General features: G+C 38.5%; 1 pseudogene across 1 annotated transcript; it reads right to left on the bottom strand.

Moving 5' to 3' along the window:
• Window positions 1–7800: 7800 nt before the first annotated feature.
• On the bottom strand, window positions 7801–10101 carry LOC309620930 (melanoma-associated antigen B4 pseudogene; annotated as a pseudogene). The gene is made up of 2 exons: window positions 10050–10101; window positions 7801–9804 (listed from the first exon to the last, which is right to left on the bottom strand). The product of its transcript is annotated as a melanoma-associated antigen B4 pseudogene (transcript).
• Window positions 10102–10425: the final 324 nt, after the last annotated feature.

Raw genomic sequence — 10425 nt, 5'->3', positions numbered from 1 at the left:
GCAGGAAATAAAGAATAATATTACAAACAAGTTTAGCTGTAAAAATAAAGTTGACAGTTAAAACGTGGATTTATATATAAAGGGGTTAACAGACACAAAATTAGGATAATTATTATCTTTACTGAAGCCATTGATAGCATTCTTGTGAACTTAAAATGTGACTATCCTCACAAAAATTCATTCATCACAGATTTTGCAGAAAAATAAGCACATGTAATAAGAGATAAATCTGTAGTTTCCCATCTGGAGATCAAGATCAAATAACTCTGACCTTTTCTTTAGAGTCAGAACAAATCTCAGTCAATCTGTCTCTTTTTTCCTCTCCCTTGTCAAATACTTTATTTTGACATAGGCCATGTAGTATATATTAGGTTAAATTTGTTCATAGCCAGAACTGTTGCAGTTATATTTTATAATAACAGTTTCAACAGACATGTCATTAAAATATATTTAACTATGTACTGATTAAAGAGCCCGGGTGTGTTGGCTAGATGCCAGTGGAGGTACCATGGACTGCATTACAAAATAAAATGATTAGGTAGCTCAGAATTCTTGTTCAGTGGACATTTTAAAATGTTATGGAATGACATTAAAATTGGTTCTTTCTGAACATTTCTCCATGGCCAAAAACCAAATAGAGTTCCAATGACATAAAGTAAAAAGCCCAAAATCAGGTCTGTGGCCAACACTAGCTGTACCTCTTGCTCATTTTAGAGTAAAATTACTGAAGGTGATTTAGAGCACACAAATGGAGAGATTTTTAATAAATTCATCAGAATATTCAGTGGAGTCCAGGTTAAAAAATTAAACCTATGATATATCTTCATGTAAATGGAATGGTTTCTGTTATTGAACTATGCCTCTAGGACTTAGGAGGTGCTGATGTGGGAATTAGTGCAAGGCCAGAACCTAAAGTAATTTTAACTCAAAATATGCACCACAGACTTCAGGCATAGAATCACTTGAGAATGCTTGTTAAAATGCAATTCTGAGGCTTTACCCAGGACGGTCTAAATTAGACATTCTGGGTTTATCACCTGGTAATCTCCTTTTTAACAAACTTACCATTGTGTTACTAATGTACATTAAACCCTGAGAACCATTTCCCCCCCAGATGTGACAGTATTCTCATTCATTCTCTTTCTTTCTTTCTTTCTCTCTCTCTACCCCTCCCCCAATTCTCTCTCTCTCTCCCTCTCTCTCTCTCTCTCTCTCTTAGCACCCCTTCCTTATCTTCAGTCAGTCACTAATGTTACCACTGGTTTCACTGCTGATAATCTCCCTTAACCTGTGGTCATGTTCCAGATTTCATGGCAGAACAGGAAATTATTATCTTTTCTTTTACAATAATTGTAGGAGAAAGGGTTTTGAGGTTCTTTTAAAATAAGGTGTACATTGGTACTCTTATTAAATGAACTGAGACCACATAGTACTGGAGAAGAAAAGTGGGTGCATATTCAATGTCAAATAACCCCAAAACATCAGGGGCTTTCAAAATCATTCATCTCAGTCTCTCCCTGTAGAAAATTAATTTTTAGAAAAGAATTTATGAAGAGGAGGTGAAGAGAAGGAATAAATCACTGTGATTTTTTTTTTTTTAGGACTAGAATATATTTTTGTTTAGAAGCAGCCAGGATTAAAACTGTGTGCCAAGATATGATTGCTTAGAAGGACAGATTTTAATGACTGAAAACTCAGGAACTCTTGATCACAAGTGCATTCTAAGGAACAAAGCACTATCTACATTTAACAAACCTACTTTTGCTACATGATTCTCTCACCATCTCTCACTTGCCTTAAACATGCAATGGTATAATTGCTTTAGATGAGCTTTTGGTTTGGCAGGCCAAGTGACACACTTTATGGCCCTATGCCTTCTAATTTTTGCCTCTAACTCTTCCTTCTGACAAAAAGCCTTTCATGTTCCTTTTGAAGTACAGGGTATTTATCATCCATTCTTCTAGTATACTTTTAGTATCTTCAATTTCAACATAATAAAATCTTGCATATGTGAGGAACTATGCAAGGTCCTCCAGAGTCTAGAAAACTGAGTAAGTTTGCCTCTGTCCCCAAACACCCCTATCAGAAAAATAAAAACCCAGGATGAAGTATTTACCTGGGAAATATAATATACAGAAAACACAATGACTGCTGAAAGTGTAGAAACAAGGAACTACAGGATTAAAGGAGAGCTGCCTGGATGTGGAAATATCTGGAAGGAGCCTCAGTGGCATCTTGACATGTGGGGATTACATGGAAATCATTTGAGGTAGAAAAATCAGTATAAGCAAAGAGCAGGTGGTAAATGAAGTTGCATCACATTTAACTGGCAGCTTAGAATACAGATCGATTAAATCATTTCACAAATATGGGAAGTAGTGAGAGAGATTTTAAAGATCAGTTAAGACTACATTATGGAGACTGCTAAAGAGATTTTTTTCACTAACTCATTAGGAAGGTACAGGATCAGAGTCATATTATAGGGTAACTAGTCCACTGGCAGTAAGAAGGAGCATTTGGATGGGGCTTGTAGCAATCAGCTCAACAACTATTACATAAGTGAGCATACTGATAGAAGGCTCATGGTGTAACTAGAGACAGAAAAGAGAAAACAAATGTGGGCCTGGTTTTAAGTCCAGATCTATGGAAATTCACCACTGTTGGGAGGCAGAATATGAAGGAGAGTCAAAGATCTGCTTGAGCTATCTGGAGTAAGTCACTGGAAGGAGTGAAAGAAAGGAACTGACTTGGGGCTGAAGATGATGAGCTGCATTTGGACTATGTTGAATTGGAGCTAGAGCCATGCAGCAACATTCTGAAAGGTGGGAATGAGGTTGAAGTTATTGGGATGGGTTTGGGAGTCATCTGATAAACGCCATGGAAAGATTCTAGGATGAATATAAAGAGTGAGAATGGAAAAGTTGGAGAGGATAATTCCATGAAGGAGCAAGAAAGAAAAGACAGAGTGGTAGAAGGAGGGAGGGAAGGGAAGAGTAGTCTCATAGGACACAAGAGATAATGTGTCAAAAAAGAAGGGTACAGGCCGAGGAAGGTGACTATTAAAAACAAAAACAGTTGTATCAAAAATCCGGATCTTAGATTTATTTTGAATAACACTTCAAATTGTAGAGATAGATTAAAAAAATAATAATATATGGTCTCCACTGTTTGCAATTCAATCAGGGACTTAACTGTACACAGGAAACAGCTAAGTGGTCGCTCAGGGCTGTATATTTGTTAAGTCTCTAAAGCAAGTGGTAGAAATGATAAAAACTGAAGAAATCTAAAGAATGGAGATGATCAATATGGGTAAGAAAGATGAGAGGATGTCTCTTGAAGAGAAGGGTTGAGGAGTAGATCTAAAAAAAAGAAAAGATAGTTTGAAATGTCAAAGAATAACTCATAGACCTACAGTTATTTTAAGCAAACTGTTTACTTCTAAATAAAGAAAACCAACTGTTAAAATATCAGCATTGAAAAGTCATGGGAGATGAATGAGCTGGAGACTGTGATAGAACCAGTGTTCCAGCTGGCAGCTGAACTGAGAACCAATTGAAGTATCTTAGTCCTGAGCCTTCTGTGGACTTGCCCAAGAGCACAAGGTACCAGGCAGTCAAATCCACTTTGGAGAAATTTCCTTTCCTAACTACAGATGGTTGCTGGGAACCACGTTAAGAAACAAATAAAAAACACTAAAAACCTAGTCTATGTTTGAAAATTCATAACATGTGGTGATTTGTTTTAACTGTGGCAAAAGTCAAAACATATGTTCTATTTAATAAAGAGACCCCTGCTCATGTGAGTAAGAGGCCTTTGGTTTTTTTTGTTGTTGTTGTTACTTTCTACTTTATAACAAAGTGAATCAGCCATACATGTACATATATCCCCATATCTCCTCCCTCTTGCATATCCCTCCCACCCTCCCTATCCCACCCCTCCAGGTGGTCACAAAGCACTGAGCTGATCTCCCTGTACTATGTGGCTGCTTCCCACTAGCTATCTATTTTACGTTTGGTAGTGTATCTATGTCCATGCCACTCTCTCACTTCATCCCAGCTTAACCTTCCCCATCCCCGTGTCCTCAAGTCCATTCTCTACATCTGTGTCTTTATTCCTGTCCTGTCCCTAGGTTCTTCAGAACCTTTTTTTTTTTTAATTCCATATATATGTATTAGCATACGGTATTTGTTTTCCTCTTTCTGACTTACTTCACTCTGTATGACAGACTCTAGGTTCATCTACCTCACTACAAATAACTCAATTTCGTTTCTTTTTATGGCTGAGTAATATTCCATTGTATATATGTGCCACATCTTCTTTATCCGTTCATCTGTCAATGGACACTTAGGTTGCTCCCATGTCCTAGCTATTGTAAATAGAGCTGCAATGAACATTATGGTACATGACTCTTTTTGAATTATGGTTTTCTCAGGGTATATGCCCAGTAGTGGGATTGCTGGGTCGTATGGTAGTTCTATTTTTAGTTTTTTAAGGAACCTCCATACTGTTCTCCATAGTGGCTGTATCAATTTACATTCCCACCAACAGTGCAAGAGGGTTCCCTTTTCTCCACACCCTCTCCAGCATTTATTGTTTGTAGACTTTTTATGATGGCCATTCTGACTGGTGTGAGGTGATACCTCATTGTAGTTTCTTTTTTTTTTTTAATTAATTTATATTTGGCTGCATTGGGTGTTCAGTGCTGTTCGTGGGCTTTCTTTTTAGTTGTGGTGAGCAGGGGCTACTCTTCATTGCCGTGCGCAGGCCTCTCATTGTGGTGGCCTCTCTCGTCTTGGAGCACCGGCTCTAGGTGCACGGGCTCTAGAGCACAGGCTCAGTAGTTGTGGCACATAGGCCTAGCTGCTCTGCAGCATGTAGGATCTTCCTGAACCAGGGCTCAAACCCGTGTCCCCTGCATTAGCAGGCGGATTCCTAACCACTGCGCAACCAGGGAAGCCCCTCTCATTGTAGTTTTGATTTGCATTTCTCTAATGATTAGTGATGTTGAGCATCCTTTCATGTGTTTGTTGGCAATTTGTATATCTTCTTTGGAGAAATGTCTATTTAGGTCTTCTGCCCATTTTTGGATTGGGTTGTTTGTTTTTTTGTTATTGAGCTGCATGAGCTGCTTGTAAATTTTGGAGATTAATCCTTTATCAGTTGCTTCATTTGCAAATATTTTCTCCCATTCTGAGGGTTGTCTTTTTGTCTTGTTTATAGTTTCCTTTGCTGTGCAAAAGCTTTTAAGTTTCATTAGGTCCCATTTGTTTATTTTTGTTTTTATTTCCATTTCTCTAGGAGCTGGGTCAAAAAGGATCTTGCTGCGATTTATGTCATAGAGTGTTCTGCCTATGTTTTCCTCTAAGAGTTTTATAGTGTCTGGCCTTACATTTAGATCTTTAATCCATTTTGAGTTTATTTTTGTATATGGTGTTATGGAGTGTTCTAATTACATTCTTTTACATATAGCTGTCCAGTTTTCCCACCACCACTTATTGAAGAGGCTGTTTTTCCTCTATTGTATATTCTTGCCTCCTTTATCAAAAATAAGGTGACCATATGTACGTGGGTTTATCTCTGGGCTTTCTATACTTTTCCATTGATCTATATTTCTGTTTTTGTGCCAGTACCATATTGTCTTGATTACTGTAGCTTTGTAATATAGTCTGAAGTCAGGGAGCCTGATTCCTCCAGCTCCGTTTTTGTTTCTCAAGATTGCTTTGGCTATTCGGGGTCTTTTGTGTTTCCATACAAATTGTGAAATTTTTTTTTCTAGTGTTGTGAAAAATGTCATCAGTAGTTTGATAGGGATTGCACTGAATCTTTAGATTGCTTTGGGTAGTAGAGTCATTTTCACAATGTTGATTCTTCCAATCCAAGAACATGGTATATCTCTCCATCTGTTTGTATCATCTTTAATTTCTTTCATCAGTATCTTATAATTTTCTGCATACAGGTCTTTTGTCTCCTTAGGTAGGTTTATTCCTAGATATTTTATTCTTTTTGTTGCAGTGGTAAATGGGAGTGTTTCCTTAATTTCTCTTTCAGATTTTTCATCATTAGTGTATAGGAATGCAAGAGGTTTCTGTGCATTAATTGTGTATCCTGTTACTTTACCAACTTCATTGATTAGCTCTAATAGTTTTCTGGTAGCATCTTTAGGTTTCTCTATGTATAGTATCATGTCATCTGCAAACAGTGATGGCTTTACTTCTTCTTTTCCAATCTGCATTCTTTTTATTTCTTTTTCTTCTCTGATTGCTGTGGCTAAAACTTCCAAAACTATGTTGAATAATAGTGGTGAAAGTGGGCAACCTTGTCTTGTTCCTGATATTACTGGAAATGTTTTCAGTATTTCACCATTGCGAACGATGTTGACTGTGGGTTTGTCATATATGGCCTTTATTATGTTGAGGTAAGTTCCCTCTATGCCTACTTTCTGGAGGGTTGTTATCATAAATAGATGTTGAATTTTGTCGAAAGCTTTTTCTACATCTATTGAGATGATCATATGGTTTTTATCCTTCAATTTGCTAATATGGTGTATCACATTGATTGATTTGCATATATCGAAGAATCCTTGCATTCCTGAGATAAACCCCACTTGATCATGGTGTATGATCCTTTTAATGTGCTGTTGGATTCTGTTTGCTAGTATTTTGTTGGGGATTTTTGCATCTATGTTCATCAGTTATATTGTTCTGTAGTTTTCTTTCTTTGTGACATCTTCGTTTGGTTTTGGTGTCAGGGTGATGGTGGCCTCGTAGAATGAGTTTGGGAGTGTTCCTCCCTCTGCTATATTTTGGAAGAGTTTCAGAAGGATAGGTGTTAGCTCTTCTCTAAATGTTTGATAGAATTCACCTGTGAAGCCATCTGGTTCTGGGCTTTTGTTTGTTGGAAGATTTTTAATCACAGTCTCCATTTCAGTGCTTGTGATTGGTCTGTTTATATTTTCTATTTCTTCCTGGTTCAGTCTTGGAAGGTTGTGCTTTTCTAATAATCTGTCCATTTCTTCCAGGTTGTCCATTTTATTGGCATATAGTTCCTTGTAGTAATCTCTCATGATCCTTTGTATTTCTGCAGTGTCACTTGTTACTTCTCCTTTTTCATTTCTAATTCTATTGATTTGAGTCTTCTCCCTTTTTTTCTTGATGAGTCTGGCTAATGGTTTAACAATTTTGTTTATCTTCTCAAAGAACCAGCTTTTAGTTTTATTGATCTTTGCTATCGTTTCCTTCATTTCTGATCTGATCTTTATGATTTTTTTCCTTCTGCTAACTTTGGGGTTTTTTGTTCTTCTTTGTCTAATTGCTTTAGGTGCAAGGTTAGGTTGTTTGAGATGTTTCTTGTTTCTTGAGGTAGATTGTATTGCTATAAACTTCCCTCTTAGAACTGCTTTTGCTGCATCCCATAGGTTTTGGGCCGTTGTGTTTTCACTGTCATTTGTTTCTAGGTATTTTTTTATTTCCTCTTTGATTTCTTCAGTGATCTCTTGGTTATTAGTAGCATATTGTTTAGCCTCCATGTGTTTGTATTTTTTACAGCTTTTTTTTTTTCCTGTAATTGATATCTAGTCTCATAGCATTGTGGTCAGAAAAGATACTTGATACGATTTCAATTTTCTTAAATTTACCAAGGCTTGATTTGTGACCCAAGATATGATCTATCCTGGAGAATGTTCCATAAGCACTTGAAAAGAAAGTGAAATCTGTTGTTTTTGGATGGAATGTCCTATAAATATCACTTAAGTCCATCTTGTTTAATGTATCATTTAAATTGTTCAGTAACAACATTATTTGAGTGCTGGGGAGTCTTCTCCAATTGGATGCAACTCAAAACTCCTAAAATTTGTGTGAAGGGCCATCTTCTTCTATCTCTCCCAGCTGCCTTTCCATCCAAACCACCCCTATTTTCATTCATTCCACCACAAGCAGAAATCTAGCCCCCATTTGTAGATTTACAAAATTACATTCAAATGCCCTTTTTAATGGAGCAGGCTCTGACTCTTAGCACAAAGACAAAGAGTGACAGCTCAGTGTCTTCCTCACATCTTACCTCAATCTAGTGACAAACTTTTTTCACAGAAACTCTCTGGACACAATATATATAAAACATCTAGTTTCTGTACTGGGTTCATCTGAACTGGGAAAAGCGCAGGACCCATTCCATTACTGCCACAGATGGAGGTTCTCTCTAGTTTACCTAAAATACCAAAGTAACTGCTATGAACAGTTTTTCATTCCAGGCTTAGTCTCTCAACTCTAAGATACAACGGTTGAGTGTCTGGCCTCTGCTCACAACACTGAGAGCCTCACCTAGTCCACCAGCCAACTTAACTTAAAAGTACCTCCCACTGGAGAAATTGCAGGGTCCAAAACCTCAAACTTCCTTGCTTTATGACATTTACATTTGACTGTTCTCATCTGGAGCCCATCCTGCTTAACTCTTTTTTATTTGTTATATTTTATTTGTGCAGAGTATTTCACCATCTTCATCATGTGAAAGCGGTTCCTAGACTCTAAAATTCCATAGGCAAGGACTGGATCTTCTTTATTTTAGCATCCTCAGTACTAATAAGGAGTCTTCCAAAGAGCAGATGCCCAATAATGTCTGAAGGATGAAAGGGCCTATGGCCTAAGGGTTAATTAACAATGGTTTTATTTCTCCTACATCCTTGAATAAGCTAAGCAAATCTGTGTCTTTAATTTTACTAAAAGACTAAAATATAAAAAAACAATAATTAACCATTTTATTTTTGCCTCTATTTCGTGATCCTAATTACTGACATTTCACTATGTGATTCTTTCGTATTTCCAAGAAAATACCAAAACTCTTACTCTTAAACCTGATCAACAGCAACAGATGTGTGATCCATGTCATTCATAAACTTAGATTCTGATGCTAAATAAGCCTTTCATAAAAATGACATTTGAAAAATACCAAAAAAAAAAAAAAAAAAAAAAAGAGGTGAAAGTTCTCCATACAGAAAAGGAACAGAAAGATCTTATCCACTGTGTTCTCTGCAGCCCACTTTGGCCCTCCATTACTAAGAACGTGCACTCTTCATCCACAACATGAAGAATCTGCCTCAGACTTCACTAGGGGCAGGAAAAGCTACTGGACATAGCCCTGGAATTTGCACTGACTACGTCAGTAGTGCCAGTCCTGGCTGCAACTCTCACTCAGGCTCTCTCTTTCTCATCTCTCCAAGCCTCTTCATACCAGGGCTGGAAGGCACTGGGACAGCTTTGTTGACTTTGGCCAAACCTCCCAGGATTTTCGTCTTGCAGGTTTCAACCTGGGCTCTTGGACCCCACAGATCACATCTGGAGGATCACGGCTGGGCACCTGCCCCTACTCCAGGTACTTCCCCTGCATCAAATCTCTGGTGGTGAGTTTCTTGGGCTCCCCCCAAGTTAAATGCCTTCTCCTCGCATATACCCCTACACTATTCAGGAATCCTAAGATCTCTTCCTCAGTGGCGTAAGTGCCATTCGTGAAAATCAAACCCAGGAGAGGCATCAGGAGCCCTGTCTCATGCACCTCCCTGCCACCAATCAAACTCTCTTTGCTGGTCATGTCCAACTTGCTAACAAGGGCATAAGAGTAACTTCTGGGGTTGGTTTCTTTTACATTAATGCCAAAGATCAGCTTCGTGTACTTAGAGGTTCTCCTGAAGATTTCAGGGAAGTAGTGCTTGCATTGTACTTTGTGTTGACAATCTTTAGCATGTCTGCTTTTGTAATGGGTCTCTTATTTTATACTTGTGCAGCAGGAACTGCGCTGTCAACTGCACTATTCTTCCTCATTAGAAGGCGTCTGGGTCAGCTCTGAAATGAGAGCAGGGCCTCAGAGGTGCCTGTGCTTTTCTCATCTTGGCTCTTGGCACCTTCATCTGATCTCATGCATGAAACACCTGCAGAAGCAATGGTAGTGGATGTGGCTCTCTGAGGTTCCTAAGAATGCCAGCAGCAGGGGGGTGGCTCTGGGCAATATCCCCCAAAATAGAAGGGCAAGTGTCTGACTTTGGGATTTGTAGTGTTTCTCACCACATTTCTTACTGCTCTGCTCCCAAGGCATGGTGACACTGGCCAGGGTCATGAGGCGTAAGTGTGGGCAGGAGAGCAGGTAATTCCAGTCCAGTGGAGGAAGGAGGATAGAGGGTGTGCTCATCTTCAGCAGGGAGATAATCCTGTAGCTATAATAAAGACCATCTTCGCAGGTTTCTTTGAGGGCATTACTCTAGGAACCTGCAGGGCTCCTGTTCTTCTTCCTGCCCCTAAGATCTCTGGTGTAGTGGATTGAACTGTGTGTCCCAAAAGATATGTTCAAGCCTTATTCTCCAGTACCTGCGAATGTAACCGTATCTGGATATAGGATCTTTGCGAATGTAATCAAATTAAGATGAGGTCATCCTGGAATAGG

Source organism: Balaenoptera borealis (assembly GCF_965194805.1).
Source record: "Balaenoptera borealis genome assembly, chromosome: X".
NCBI lineage: Eukaryota > Metazoa > Chordata > Mammalia > Artiodactyla > Balaenopteridae > Balaenoptera > Balaenoptera borealis.
This window is presented reverse-complemented; position numbering and strand designations above follow the sequence as displayed.